At 38.2% G+C, this 15248-nt stretch overlaps 1 protein-coding gene across 15 annotated transcripts in view; it reads left to right on the forward strand.

Annotated features, from left to right (window-relative positions):
- Positions 1-15248, forward strand: part of WDFY3 (WD repeat and FYVE domain containing 3) — a 277574-nt gene that overhangs the window by 9271 nt on the left and 253055 nt on the right. For 2 of the 15 annotated variants that reach the window (XM_086704673.1, XM_086704666.1), the window contains exon 1: positions 12744-12965. The exons of the other annotated variants lie outside the window; for them this stretch is intronic. The gene's annotated coding sequence lies outside the window, so the exon portion shown is untranslated. Of the gene's footprint in view, positions 1-12743; positions 12966-15248 lie in introns of those variants that run through there. 15 annotated transcript variants of the gene reach the window in all.

Here is a 15248-nt window from a genome sequence, read left to right on the forward strand (position 1 = left end):
CTCCATCGCTCCTCCTCTCCTTCCTCCTCCTCCTCCTCTCCTACCTTCCTCCTCTCTCCTCTCCTCTCCTCTCCTCCTCCTCCTCTCCTTCCTCCTCCCTCCTCTCCTTCCTCCTCCTCCTCCTCTCTTCTCTCCTCTCCTCCTCTCCTCCTCTCCTTCCTCCTCCTCCTCTCTCTTCCTCCTCCTCCTCCTCTCTTCCTCCTCCTCCTCCTCCTCCTCTTCCTCCTCCTCCTCCTTCCTCTCTCCTCCTGCCTCCTCTCTACCTCCTCTTCCTCTCCTCCTCCTCCTCTTCTCTCTCCTCCTCCTCCTCTCCTCTCTCCTCCCTCTCCATCCCCTCCCTCCCTCACCCCCCTCCTCCCTCCTCCTCCTCCTCATCTCCCTACCTTCCTTCAGGGAATGCCAGAGAGAGAGGGAGAGAGAGATCCCAAGTAGGCCCCATGCCACCAGCATGGAGCCTGATGCAGAGCTCAAACTCATAAACTGTGAGAGTATGAACTGAGCTGAAACCAAGAGTCAGATGCTTAACTGGTTGAGCCACCCAGGCGCCTCTAGGACTCAGCAGTTGAAAAAGAATCCCACAAGTGGCACTCCTGACTGCCTCAGTTGGTGGAACATGCAACTCTTGATCTCAGGGTTGTGAGTTTGACCTCCACGTTGGGTATAAAGATTACTTAAAATACATCCTTAAAAAAAAAAACAAAGACAAGCCACAAGTATCTTCTCAAAATATCCAGATCTCTTAGTATGTTCTGAGTGTTTGAATTTGGAAAGCAATGTATATATTTGCTTTCACTTCTCTAACATTTATTCAAACTGTATTACCTTACTGATACATATATTTTTTATGTATTTTTTAAGTTTTTTAAAAAAAATTTTTTAATGGTATTTATTCTTGAGAAAAGACAGAGACAGAACATGGGGAGGGCAGAGAGAGAGAGGCAGACACAGAATCCGAAGCAGGCTCCAGGCTCTGCGCTGTCAGCACAGAGCCCGATGCGAGGCTCGAACTCATGAACCACGAGATCATGACAACCTGAGCCGAATGAAGTCAGACGCTTAATTGACTGAGCCACCCAGGTGCCCCTGTGTTTGTGTATTTTGAAGTAATTATAAAATACAGGAAGTTGCAAAATTGTAGAATCTGTAATCCCCTTTCACATATCACCCTTTACCTTAGTGGTAACATTTACATGACTATAATATAATACTGATTTGTGTTTTATTACTAAAAGCATAATGATCTTGCTTATTTGAAAAATGTTGACAATACAAGAATGTTGATATTTATTTTCACCTCAGGGTGAAGAGGTTAGCATTTACAAATTCAGATCTGTGCCTTATATCTGTAGGTACCAGACAGAGGTCTCTTTCCTGCATTTGCTAAAAAGGGTGACAAGTAACTAGGCAAATGGCTGATTATTTTCCACTGGGTAGTTCATTTACAGCACTGGATACAGTCATGTAAAATTTCAGTTACACGACATTCTTAATTCTGCTTTGCTGGGCTTCTTATTTAATCATTACTATATTTGCTTACTGTGAACTTTCATTCTTAACATGCAACAGAATATAGACAAAGAAATATTGGACAGTTAGTTAAGGCATATTTATTAAGTACCCTCTATCACTGTACTGAATATAGAGGAGATTTTGGAAAAGCAGAGGGGTATTTATAGTGTAGATGAATAAACAGCTGTAGAACATTACCACATATTGTATAATGTATTTCAGCAAGTTTTATTCTCTAAACACATACACATAGGGATATAATTGGCCCTCAGTAAGCATTTGTTGAGTGAATGTACTTAGGTAATAAGCATGTTGTCACAAAATTATGTAAGTCTTAAGAAAATAAATGTTTACTGTCACTCTTAGGAATTCTAAAACTATTCATTATCGACTGAAAGAATGATAATACATGTTTTATTATGTTTCTTTGTTCTTTTTGCCCTAGAAATCTTTTGGTAAATTCATAATCAGTTTTCCTTGATAAAAGCCTGGGTCTCTCTGACTCTAAAGCCCAGGTTCTTTCCCCATGGCACATTGCTCATTAAAACACAGTATTAGGTGATTTAGATGATAAATGCCATGTTTAAATAAACAAGTATGAAATAAAAATAAACTCTGTGTCAGTTGTTTTTAGGAAAATCATTGATTTGCTTAATAGTTTTATTTAGCTTGACTTACTTGTGTAATGACTAGTGACTAAATTAGATCAAGTATAAGGGGTTCAGCTGGCTCTAAGAACCTAGTTCTTATTTCCCAAAATGATGATACACTGTAAATAGACTCTAAAATGATGCTAATAATGTATATTAGTAATTCTATAATTTTTCCTAAATATCTATTAAATGTTTTACAGTATGCTGTGCTGGGTGCATTGGGAGCTACATGGATGTCTAAGACATGTATAGTTTTCTAATACCTTTATTTGGTGAAGGTAAGATAGATTCATAAGTAATTGAATAGTATGTGATTAGTCTGTGAGGTACAGAAGTTCTATGGATGCTTAGTGAGTAGAAAGGTTACTTTTAGTTGAGACAATTAGGGGAACCTTAAGATGATGTTTGATCTGAATATCAGGGAGATTGATGGGATTTCCTTGGTGAATATTGAAACTTGCTTATGTCAGAATTACAGAAAATTATAAAATAAATCGATTTTACTGTCAGATGAGTTTTCTAGGAAGAAATTAGTCTGCCTTTAATATTTAAATAATGAAGATAAGGATTAGGAATAAAGTAAAACATTTAGGAAAACTATTTTTAACATGAAAACTTTACTTCTGCTCCTGAAGTATTTTAGAGCTAGGTCACCCTGAAAATTGTACTAAATATGATTTTATTCTTTTTAAAGATAATTTGATCTGTTGGATTAATGACAAATGTGCTATATATATTTCATCTTAGTTTGGTAACTCCAAAAATAGGTGAGTTATCTCTTTGGTCAAAATGAGAACAGTTTTATTGCTGTTTTATTATTTCTGAGGTTCCTGTGTTTAAAGTATTTCTATTCTCTCTGAGTGAAATGTCATTGGAAAACTTATCTTGACATTGTGAAGTTCATTGCTAAGAGGTAGCTCTTGGTGGCAGCTTGAAGAAGAGGCTGGAGGAAGAAGGAAAGGGACAGTGGGGTTGAATGACAACACCATGGGAAAAGGAGGGGGAGAGAGGGAGAGAAAGAATTTTGTATAAAGGAGAATCGTTCTACCTGAGGTTATTCAATGTAGCCAATGCTATGCTGGACCTAGTCAGACCTAAAGCATTTCTGAAAGCTATAGTGTCTTGGCCAAACCTATATAAAGAGCAGAAAATATTTTGAGTTTGCTTTAGTTATGTAATAAATATTAGTGGAGAATGGTGTCAACACATTCATTTGTGTTCTCCACCTCCTTTTCCACAGAGACCTAGATTTAAATCTGAGTCACCAGAGTAAATAAGTTCAGTGATTCCCAGCTTGTGTTAGATTGCATAACCTAACCAACCACACGGGTTGGCATAGGTGTTTGTACTTTCGGGAGGGTGTGGGGAAGCCGGACAGGACACGGCAGCTGTCGAAAGGCATGAAGGCTACCATTACCACCGACATGTACTCGTGTGTTTGGGACAGGGCAGGAGAAATACATGCCGAATAGCCTTTCTGAGATGACAATACTTAAAATACTAGTGATCTGTAGGCATAGCTTGGAGAACAGTATTGTATCTTTCTTAGAAAGCTTATTCTTTTTTTTTCTTTATGAATTTGCATGCACTTTGAATTTTCTCAGCCTAAGACATTCATCAAAAATGAGCCATTTTTTGACTGTTGCTTGCCAGTGTTGAAAGATCTTTAAAAGGATCCTCATATTCTAGCCTTTCTTCCTACTCTGCTTGTTAACACCTACGTTAAGTGTAGATTTTAATAGTTGCTTTGCATATCCTGATGTCAAAACATCATTCCAGTCCAGTCCAGTGAGAATCATTTGCCAAGTGCTATTTTAATGGAAGAGTTGCATTCCAGTACCTAATTGTTGTTTTGGTGGTATTATTTAGTACAAGCATGCTTATATCAATTAATCACATCTGCATGTGTTTTTTTTTTTTTTTTTTCCAGGTTTGTTAAAGCTTAGAAATGCTCTTATAGCATGCTGATTTTGGTATTTAAAACCTTTTTGTCTCATCCTTCTGAGTGGCAGAGTTAAGTACTACACACAAGTTTTGAGTTTGGTGCATTTCATCATCTACTGTCACTAAGGGGTCAATAAAATAGTCCTATTTTTACAAAATTTTTTAAAGATGGCAAAGTGACTACTTTAGTAAAGAATCCTCTGGTTTATTGGAGTTACAGTTAAAACTAAATTACGTTATTATTTTCCCATCATATCTGTTTTCTTCATGAGAATTCAACTCACTATAAGGTGTCTGCGAACAGCAGTTTAGAAGATATATTAGCCAGTAACTTATTCCCAGATGCCTGTAATAAAATGGATTTTTAAAAAATAAATATTAAACATAGTGTTAGATTGAGGAAACGGTTATAGTAATACAAAATTGGAACAGAGGAAAATAATTGCCTGGTGAAAGGGTAAGCATAAATGAAATTAATCCATGGTACGGGATGCATTTTTCATTGCACTTAATGATTGATAGGGAGTTGTTTTGGGGAAGAGGAACTTAGAACTCATATCACACTTGGTTTTGTTAGAGTAAGGTTTTCCCTGGAAGTTGTCATTCCACAGTGACTGTATTGCGGTCTAAGTTGAGTATATTTGACACTCCTTACTATCGTCTGAATTCTTGATTGTTTTTTTCAGTCAACAAGAGTTTTGTTTGGTTTTTTAAGTTTATTTAAGCAGTCACTACACCTAATGTGAGGCTTGAACTCATGACCCTGAGATCCAGAGCTGCATACTCTACTGACTGAGCCAGCCAGGCGCCCCTCAGCAAGAGTTTATGAACTGTCTACTTTCTGTGCTGAAAATGTCAAAATGATAAAATACTATTCCTCATTTCAAAGAACTAGTAAACTACTTTGCCTTATGAACAGATAATTACCAAATATTGTGGTAATGTCTGTTTTGAGTTTCATTAGCTTCCTTCTGTAGCCACAGTATTTGAGGTTCCTTACTAGTCATTGCACTTGTTCGTGCTGCAACTCTCTTGGCTTACCTAGGGTAAGTACACACACCTTTTTCCTTGAATCTTGGGCTGCTTTGCAGTTTTTCCTTATACCTGTGATGATCCCATTTGTGGCTTGATCTTTTTAGTTAGGAATCAAGGTAGGGAAAACCAGGAGAGGGAACTTTAATGAAGGTGTAATAATAATAACGAAGCCAGACTTTGGAGAAAGTGAGGGGAATCCCATATTGGGTACCAAATAGAATTAGAAGTTTAAGTTTCATAAGGGAGTATTCAGCATTGATCAGAAGAAATACTAATTGGGTCACCTGGCTGGCTCTGTTGGTAGAGCATGTGACTCTTGATTTCAGGGTTGTAAGTTCAAGCCCCACGTTGGGTAGAGAGATAATTTAAAAATAAATAAAATCTTAAAAATAAGGGGAGATATTAATCTATGTGACTAGACATATGCACTGTTTTACTGCCCTGATATACCTTATCTGTTTTATTAATTTCTTAATCAAGAAATTACTGCTTAGAACTCTGGGGAATAAAATGGTTGGTCATTTCTATATGCTATAATAGAATATATTTATAAAATGTAATATAGTCTTTGTGTTTTTCTCTACTTTAAAAAATTATAATCTAATGATTAAAAAAAATTTTTTTGGCATATATATGTCCAAGAATCATATTATGTTATTTTAATATAACTGAATTACAAAGTTTACAGTCCTACCATTTAGAAAATAATTTTTTTCTTTTGCTTATGTGTTTATTTGTTTCTAAACTCTGTAAGTTTGCTTACTTGTACAATATCTCAAGATTTGATAGAGTTTTGTTGTATTAATGATATGATAGAACATGGCCAAGTTTTAGACTAGGGCAGAGGTTACTATTATACAGGACAGACTGGAAGGAGTCCACACTTAGAAATAGTACTGCATGTTGCAGCCATTCTCGTTTAAACTACAGGTGTTGAGGAGAGGTCTCTGGTAAGCCATATTAGGAGTAGGACGGCCAGGGAGCCATCCATGCAACCTTTTGTTATGTGAATTTGAGGTAAAGAAGCACATGGAATCTTAGAGAGAGAGAGAGAGAGAGTGTGTGTGTGTGTGTGTGTGTAAATGAATAAGTACCTACATGTACACACGTATGAGTGACTGCCAGAGAATTCTGTTTGTGGATACTGGACCTGATTTCTGTCCTTGGGATTGGGACTGGTAACCAAAAATAGGTGTCCCAGTCCTAGGAAGAGAAAAGGCAGGGACCAGACTGGGAACCTCTAAGTGTCAAAACAGAAGCCTAGTTATAATAACTGAGGTATCAACAGGGCTAAAATGGCAGAAAGGGTAAGAATAGAGCAGAGGGTGTATCAGAACAAGCTAGGATCCCTTGTCATCTAATCTGGGGTGTAAGGGTTAGGTGGATTAGTGTTAATAACGACTTGATCTGGGGGCGCCTGGGTGGCTCAGTTGGTTAAACCTCAGACTTTGGCCCAGGTCATGATCTCGCAGTCTGGGAGTTCGAACCCTGCGTTGGGTTCTTTGTTGACAGGTTAGAGCCTGGAACCTGCTTCAGATTCTGTGTCTCTCTCTCTGCCCCTCATGCTCATGCTCTATTTCTCAAAAATAAATTAAAAAAATTAATTAAAAAGTAACGACTTGATCTGGAATTGAAGATTGGGGCTAAAACAGCTGTCATGAGTCTGTGTTGGTGACCTAGGATTTAAGTAACAGGAGAAGCAGGCTAGGCTTGACTTTTTTTTTTTTTAATGTTTTATTTATTTTGAGAGAGAGAGAGAGAGAGAATGTGAGAGCAAGCCGAGGAGGGGCAGAGAGAGAGAATCCCAGGCAGGCTCTTCACTGTCAGCTCAGAGTCTGATGTGGGGCTCAATCTCACCAACCGTGACATCATGACCTAAGCCAAATCAAGAGTCAGCTGCTTAACTGACTCAGCCACCCAGGTGCCCTTTGACATTTGTATGCTAAATATCTTTTTATTTTAAGTTTATTTATTTTGAGAGAGAGACAGACAGCATGAGTAGGGGAGGGTCAGAGAGAGGGAGGGAGAGAGAGAGAATCCCAGGCAGGCTCCTCACTGTCAGCACAGAGACGGATGAGGGGCTGGAGCTCATGAAATCGTGAAATCATGACAGCCGAAACCTAGAGTCGGACGCTTGACTGAGCCACCCAGGTGCCCTATACTAAATATCTTTTAAGGAAAAAATTCATTTCCATTGTTAATCAGTAATCATTTACTTTGCTTTATTGGCACTGGTAAGGCATCACGAGTTGCAGAGAACTGCTGATGCCTCATTGTAAAGTCTTAACAGGGAACTGCTGTTGAAGTGAACAAACTGAAGCTTTGGAGTAAATACGCTTTGTTGCAAAATAAGAGGATATGAAAAAGCGTGGTAGGCATGAGGGTTCTAATGTCCTGATTCTGGAGGCAAAGTACAATATGTTAGGAGTTGAGTTTTTTGAGCAGGGTAGGAGGAAGTAAAAAAAATATGATAATTTGACATTAAAATGAGAACCTTCCACACTCTTTTTACTTCCTAGAAGTCATAATAGCATTTGGGGGGTTGCAGTTAGCTGATAGTCATTAGCTTAAAGGGAACAAAAGCCATTTTTGGAATCTGTACTGGACATTGAATGACAAATTGAACAAGTGGGGCTTGATCAGAAAAAACTAGAGACCTCTAGAGATCTCATTAGCAATTAAAAACAATTTTTTTTAATGTTTATTTATTTTTTTTTTTAATTTTTTTTTCAACGTTTATTTATTTTTGGGACAGAGAGAGACAGAGCATGAACGGGGGAGGGGCAGAGAGAGAGGGAGACACAGAATCGGAAACAGGCTCCAGGCTCTGAGCCATCAGCCCAGAGCCTGACGCGGGGCTCGAACTCACGGACCGCGAGATCGTGACCTGGCTGAAGTCGGACGCCTAACCGACTGCGCCACCCAGGCGCCCCTAATGTTTATTTTTGAGAGAGAGAGCATGAACAGGAGAGGAGCAGAGAGAGAGGGAAACAGGCTGCAGGCTCGAGGCTGTCAGCACAGAGCCCAATGTGGGGTTCAAACCCACAAATTGTGAGATGATGACCTGAGCCAAAGTCAGACACTCGACTGAGCCACCCAGGCACCCCTCATTAGCAATTTTTATACCTTCTCTCTAGACTCCCTGCCTTGCCTTTTCAGTTTTTATATTCCAATAAGAAAGGATTAGATTACCCTGTTCAGACCAGGTATCTGTCTCCCAGAGACAGGGACGAGCATTATGAGGCATAGTTATAATCCCAGGAGTCTATGCTTGTGTGCTGGGGGCCACCCCTAAGAAGGGGAAAGCAAAAGTGGGGCAGCCCTCCTAGGAAATATGTAGAATATCTCAGCCTTTAGTAATTTAATCTCTTTTCCCTTCTTTTCTTTCCCCTCCTTTTCCTCCCCACTTACGTAAATGCAGAAGATAACCCTGCTGTCCCATCTGTTGATGCATTTTTAGTGGGAGAAAATCTCCATGCAAGCTGAGGTACCACATCGAGAGGCAGGGCCATAGGGATACTGAGTCTAGGTGATAGCCTGCTGCCACTGGTTTCATTGTGATTCTTGATATTTTACAACTTAAGTTTAATTACTGCTAAATTGTCATTTGCATGATTGGAGGAAAAGAAAGGGAAATAAAAAGAAAATGTGTTTAAAGGGAAAGATGGGGTACTTACTATACACCAGTGACTAGTAAGGCTATAAATGATGGCTTCAATCTTTAGCTTTTCATCAGCGCATACACCCTAATCTGTTTTACTTCAGATTTTGTACCTTCTGCTAGTATCTTGGCTTATCAGGGTTCTGTTCCTAACAAGCTGACCTGGTCCTTTATTCTTCTTGTTTTGTTTTTATTTTTATTTTTCATATCTTTTTTATTTTGAGATAGAGGTGGTGGGGTGGAGGGGCAGAGAGAGTGAGGGATAAAGAGAATCCCAAGCAGGTTCTGCACTGTTAGCACAGAGCCCAATTCGGGACTTGAACTCACAAACTGTGAGATCATGACTCAAGCCAAAGCCAGATGCTTAACTGAACCACCAGGTGCCCCCTAATCCTTCATTTTTGAAAGGGTCTGAGCCTCTGGTAATTCCAACAGTATAGAATTGTGATAGTCTTTCACTAACCTTAACGTGTACACAGTATTGTAAGAATGTATTCCAGATCTCCCAGAGTTCTTCTCATGGTCTTCCAAGCCCCAGAGTCATAGTAGTAATCTCTTCTCCCCTTGCTAGTCAGGTACAGTCACCCCCAGCCAATTCTGTAGCCTCTGTTTTTGCTTTTCTTGTTTTTCTACTGTCTCGAGGAAATCAAACTGAACATGATAAGCTCAGCTTTCAATAGAGTGAAGCAGTTATTTTGTTTCCTGGTATAAATATTTCCTCCTTGGGTACTAAAACTTCTAGATCAGCAGATTTCAGAGTTCTTGAGATAAAAGGCAAAACTTTGAGAGCAGAAATCACTCTACGAAAATCATTGGTTCCCTCAGCCATTGTATTCTGGAGATAGGAAACAGCAGTTACTGGTTGGTGGTTCACAGCCTTGTAGGCCGCAGCATCCCAGATTCAGAAGTTTTTAGCTGGAGCAACAACTGGTACACGAAGCTTCAAGAAGCCTTTTCTTCCTATTAGGGACACAGCTGTGTCTGAAGAAGAGTCTATTTGATATGAGGCCCCGAGCATCCTCTCACTGCCATTTGAAGTGAATGCTTAGATCAAAGGCCATGTGATTTATAGGAGACATTCGGTTAATCTTGTGTAGTGGTGCTGGCAAGGCAACTTCAGAATTGGTGTCTCTTATAGAAAGAATCAGCCATCACCATTTTTTTAAAGTTTTTATTTAGGGGCGCCTGGGTGGCTCAGTCAGTTAAGCATCCAACTTTGGCTCAGGTCATAATCTCGCAGTTCGTGAGTTCGAGCCGCCATGTCAGGCTCTTGCTGACGGCTCAGAGCCTGGAGCCTGCTTCAGATTCTGTGTCCTGCCCCCCCCCCCCCGCCCCCACCCCACCCCTGCTTGTGCTCTCTCTCTTTCAACAATGAATAAAGATTTTTAAAAATTTTAAGTTTTTATTTAAATTCCAGTTCACATACAATGTAGTATTAATTTCAGGTGTAGAATTAGTGATTGAACATCACATCCAACGAGTGCCCTCCTTAATCCCCATCACCTATTTAACCCATCCCCCACCCACTGCCATCACCATTTCTATAATCCAAGGGGCTTGCAGTATTTTGCCTGCTAAGAAGCAGTGCCTATGGGGAACTCAGGCAAATGGATCCTGGGCAGTAGTAGCAGCTGAGGTCCATCTTAGTGTAATTAATCTCTTGCATAACTGCTTTTCCTACCACCTGGTTGTGGTTGTTTTCATGAACTCACTAGGCAAGGACTAGGCTGGCTGCAGGAGGATTTATGACTTGATCTCTGATTTGAGCCATCTCTCCAGTGATTATTAAGAGCCTTTACATTTTGATTTGTTTGATTTGGTAGTAGCAGGATTCTGGTGAGGAATTTTTTAGGGTATGGCACCATTGTAAGAGGTTCATTCAAATAGCCATTCCTTTTTTTTCCCTCTCCCAAATAGCCATTCCTTAAATCTTTCCTTGGTTTTTCCTCTGATCTTTTCCTTCAAGGCCATTCATCATGGCACAGAGAAGGGAAGGATTGTAGGCTGTCTAGCCACTCCAAGAAGTGTCTACTACAGAAGTAATAATGTGGTCTTCAAGTTCCCAAAATTTAATAATATTTTCTAAAAGTTTTCAACATGTTTTTGTCTTAATTAGATTCAGATCTTTTCCCATTTAGATTTCATGTTGTACAGTTTCTCAGCCATAAAGACCTTATTTTAAAATTTGTTTTTATTTTGGTTTATAGAATGCTAAAACATAATATATCCTTTGTGAAGGCATGTGTGTATGTATATATGTATGTATATGTGCATACACACACACACACACACATCTGAGCATAGGAAGTGTTTATAAAATGCATACCAGAATTTTATGATTGATTATCTTTGGGGCATGGGTTAGGGGAAAAGAAGATTAAGTATTGTGGAGAGCAACTTTTATTGTTTTACTTCAAAAAATGTGTACTACTTGACATTTCATATTCTATTGAGGATGCACCTTTATTAATATGAAAATGTTGGCATAAAATTTTTGTTTCTTATAGTTAATGTTAGAGAGTTTTAGGATGATTTAAGGACTAATAAGTAGTACTTATATATAAAGCTATCTGTGCTGTCAACAAAAGCGTTGTTGTGGTTTTTAATTTTTTTAGCCTATTTGAGAGTTAGATGCTTCTTGAAAGTCACTGCATAAATTAGTTTTTCATGTATTTACACTAAAGTTGAATTTGCTTTTCTCATCAACATAAAGTTTTTATTTAAAACTATAATTAACAGGGGCACCTGGGTGGCTAAGTTGGTTGAGCCGACTGACTCTTGATTTTGGCTCGGGTCATGATCTCATAGTTTTGGAGATTGAGCCCTGTGCTGGCAGTGCAGAGCCTGCTTGGGATTCTCTCTCTCCCCTCTCTCTGTACCTCCCCTTGCGCTCTCTCTCTCTCTCTCTCTCTCTCTCTCAAAATAAACTTTAAAAATACAAAATAAAACTGTAATTAACAAAAAGTATAATATATCTTACTCTGAAATGTCTATAATTCAGAGGTCAAGTTGCAATAAAGAATTGCAGGAAGGAGGCTTTCAACATGTTATTCTCTCTTCTAATTTTAGGTTTTGTATCAGGTATCTGATAGGGACCCAATGCTATGAAGAGCTCTAAACTAGAAGTAAAAGGATGTACTTTCCAGTTTTTAGTATGTGCGGGCCGGATTGTATCATTGTTAGACTATTCAGTAGTTGACAATGATTTTGTCACCTCCCAAAAAGCAGTCAATTATATCTTTTTAAAAAAAAAAATAAACATTCCTTCAAGTATATTTAGAGAAAAGTGAACAAATTTTAAGTGAATTTTCTGTATATGAACTTTTAAATGTAGTATTTTTAAAAATGAAAGGCTAGCCACAAGCCAGGAAAAATATTTGCAAAGCATATAGCTGGCAGAGGATTTGAACCAAAATATCTTAAGAACTCTCACTATTTGATAATAAGACAAAGAACCCTGTCAAAAAATAGACAAAGTGTTTGCACCAGAGATATATGAATGACCAATACATCCCACATAGAAAGATACTCAGCATCACTAGTCATCAAGGAAATGCAGATTTAAACCATAGGGTGATACTATTACACACCCACTAGCATGGCTAGGAATAAAGTCTGATAATGTTAGAATTGGTGCAGATTTGGAGCAACTAGGAGTTTCCTTTCATACATTGCTGGTGAAATGGTATAGCCACTTTAGCAAACAATTGAGGAGTTTCTTATAAAGTTAAACATATTCTCTATGAACTCTTAAGTTACATTCCTAGGTATACATGCAAGAGAAATGAAAGCATATATCCACAAAAAGCTAATGTTCATAGTATTATTCAAAATGGTTCTAATTTGCTTTTAATGAATAGTTAACAATATTGAACAACCTTTCATGTGTTTCTTTGCTATGTCTATATCTGTCTTTTTAAGAAGTATTGACATCTTTAACTCTTAAAAAAATTTTTTTAATGTTTATTTACTTTTGAGAGAGAGACAGAGCGTGAGTAGGAGAAGGGCAGAGAGAGAGAGAGAGAGAGAGGGAGACACAGAATCTGAAACAGGCTCCCCGCTCTGAACTGTCGGCACAGAGCCCAACGCTGGACTCAACTCACAAACCTCAAGATCATGACCTGAGCCAAAGTCTGATGCTTAACCAACTGAGCCAACCCCAGGTGCCCCTCTTTAGCTCTTTTTAAAATTAGGTTGCTTATATTATTATTGAGCCATAAGAGTTTTTAATATATTTTGGATCTAATTGTCTTTTTTTGTGGTGCATATTTTATGAATACTTTCTCCAAGTTTGTGGATTTATTTCTTTTCTAAAAAACAAACAGTTTATTTACTTATTTTAAGTAAACTGTACCCCCATTGGGGAGCTCAGACTCCACTGACTGACCCAGCCAGTCACCCTGACTTTATTTCTCTTTTCTTTTTTTATGTTTATTTATATTTGAGAGAGAGAGAGACAGAGCACAAGCCAGGGAGGGCAGAGAGAGAGGGAGGCACAGAATCTGAAGCAGGTTTCAGACTCTGCTGTTAGCACAGAGCCCGACACAGGGCTCGAACTCACACACTGTGAGTGAGATCATGACCTGAGTAGAAGTCAGATGCTTAATCGACTGAGCCACCTAGGCACCCCTATTTCATTTTTAAAACCATGTGTTTTGAAGAGAGAAGTTTTGACAACAGAGAGAAACACTGATAACAGTGTTTCCTTTTGTGGTTTGTGCTGAGAAATTCAGGGAATTCTGTTCAGAGAATTCTGTGCCTAACCGAAAGTCAACATTATTTAGCAGTGTTTTCTTCTAGAAGTTTTATAGTTTACATTTTGCATTTTTGATCTATGCTTCATTTTGAGTTAAATTTTGGATATGTTCTGATATATGGGCTGGTTGAGGTTCTTTTTGGTTTGGTTTTGGTTTTTGTATATGGATACAGGTGTCCTAGCACCATTTGGTGAAAAGTTTTCTTTTTCTCCATTGAATTGCTTGACATCTTTGTCAAAAATCAATAGACAACACGTGTGCATCTATTTTTGGAATTTCTGTTCTTTTCCGTTAATGTAGGTGTCTGTCCTGTCATCAGTACTACATTGTCTTGATTACTGTAGCTTTAGAGTAAGTCTTGAAATCAAGTAATATGAGTACTCCGACTTTCTTGTTTGTTTTGAAATTGTTTTGGCTTCTAGTTTCCTTGCTTATCTGTGTAAAGCTTAGAATAATCCTGTCAGTTAAAAAAAAAAAAAAAGTACTAGAATTCAGATGCAGATTACGTTAAATCCATAGATAAATTTGAAGAGAAGTGATAACTATGTTGAGTCTCCAGATCTGTGAACACGTTATATCTCTCTTTACTCTGGTCATCTTTGATTTATCTCATCAGTGTTTTGTAGTGTTCAGAGTACAGATCTTAACACACAGTGTGTTAGATTTATCCCCAAGTATTTCATGTTTTTTGGTCGCTGTTATAAATGACAGTATGTATATATGTAATTTTTACTTGTTGATATGTGGAAATATGATCTTTATATATTGAATTTTGTATACTACAACCTTGCTAAATTCCCTTATTAAATCTAGTAGGGTTTTTGTAGATTCTTTGGGGTTTTCTGTATAGTCATGTTGCCTGGGAAAAAGTTTTATTTCTTCCTTTGTAATGTATGCTTTTTATTTCTTTTCTATACCTGGTAGCACTGGCTAAGACTTCCAATATAATGTTAAAGCATTCATAATTTCACCTTTAAATAGGTATTCGCTGTGTTTGTTTTAAGGATGACAGTTATCAGGTTAGGTTGTGTTCTGTTACTAGGTTAGTAAGAGTTTTTAAAATCATGAATGGATGATTTTGTCAAATGCTTATTTTGTACTGAGATTATCATATGCTTTTTCTTCTTTATTCAGTTGATATAATGAATTATATTGATTAATTTTTCAACTGTTGAGCCAGCCTTGTATTTCCAGGATAAACTCCACTTGGTCATGATGTGATATTTCTATTATATATTGCTAATATTTTGTTAAAATTTTTTGCATCTGTCTTCACAAAGGATATCAGATTTCTAGTCTCTCTCTCTTTTTTTAAAATGTCTTTGTTTGGTTTTGGCATTAAGAAATTCTTGGTCTCATACAATGTTTTGGGAAGAGCTTCCTCCAGTCTGGTTTGAGCTGGTTAGAGTAAACACACATATATAGTTTGATATCTTTTGATTTAAGAAACGGGTGAGGGGGGCGCCTGGGTGGCGCAGTCGGTTAAGCGTCCGACTTCAGCCAGGTCACGGACCGTGAGATCGTGACCTGGCTGAAGTCGGACGCTTAACCGACTGCACCACCCAGGCGCCCCGGGGATGGGAAAAATCTTAAACTATTAAAATAAATGAACCTGTCTGTATTTTAATCTAGTGCTATACCTATATTGTAAGGGAAGAATGAGTCTAAATGATTCATTAACACAGTACG

Source organism: Puma concolor, chromosome B1 (assembly GCF_028749965.1).
Source record: "Puma concolor isolate L17-30 chromosome B1, mPumCon1.1.hap2, whole genome shotgun sequence".
NCBI lineage: Eukaryota > Metazoa > Chordata > Mammalia > Carnivora > Felidae > Puma > Puma concolor.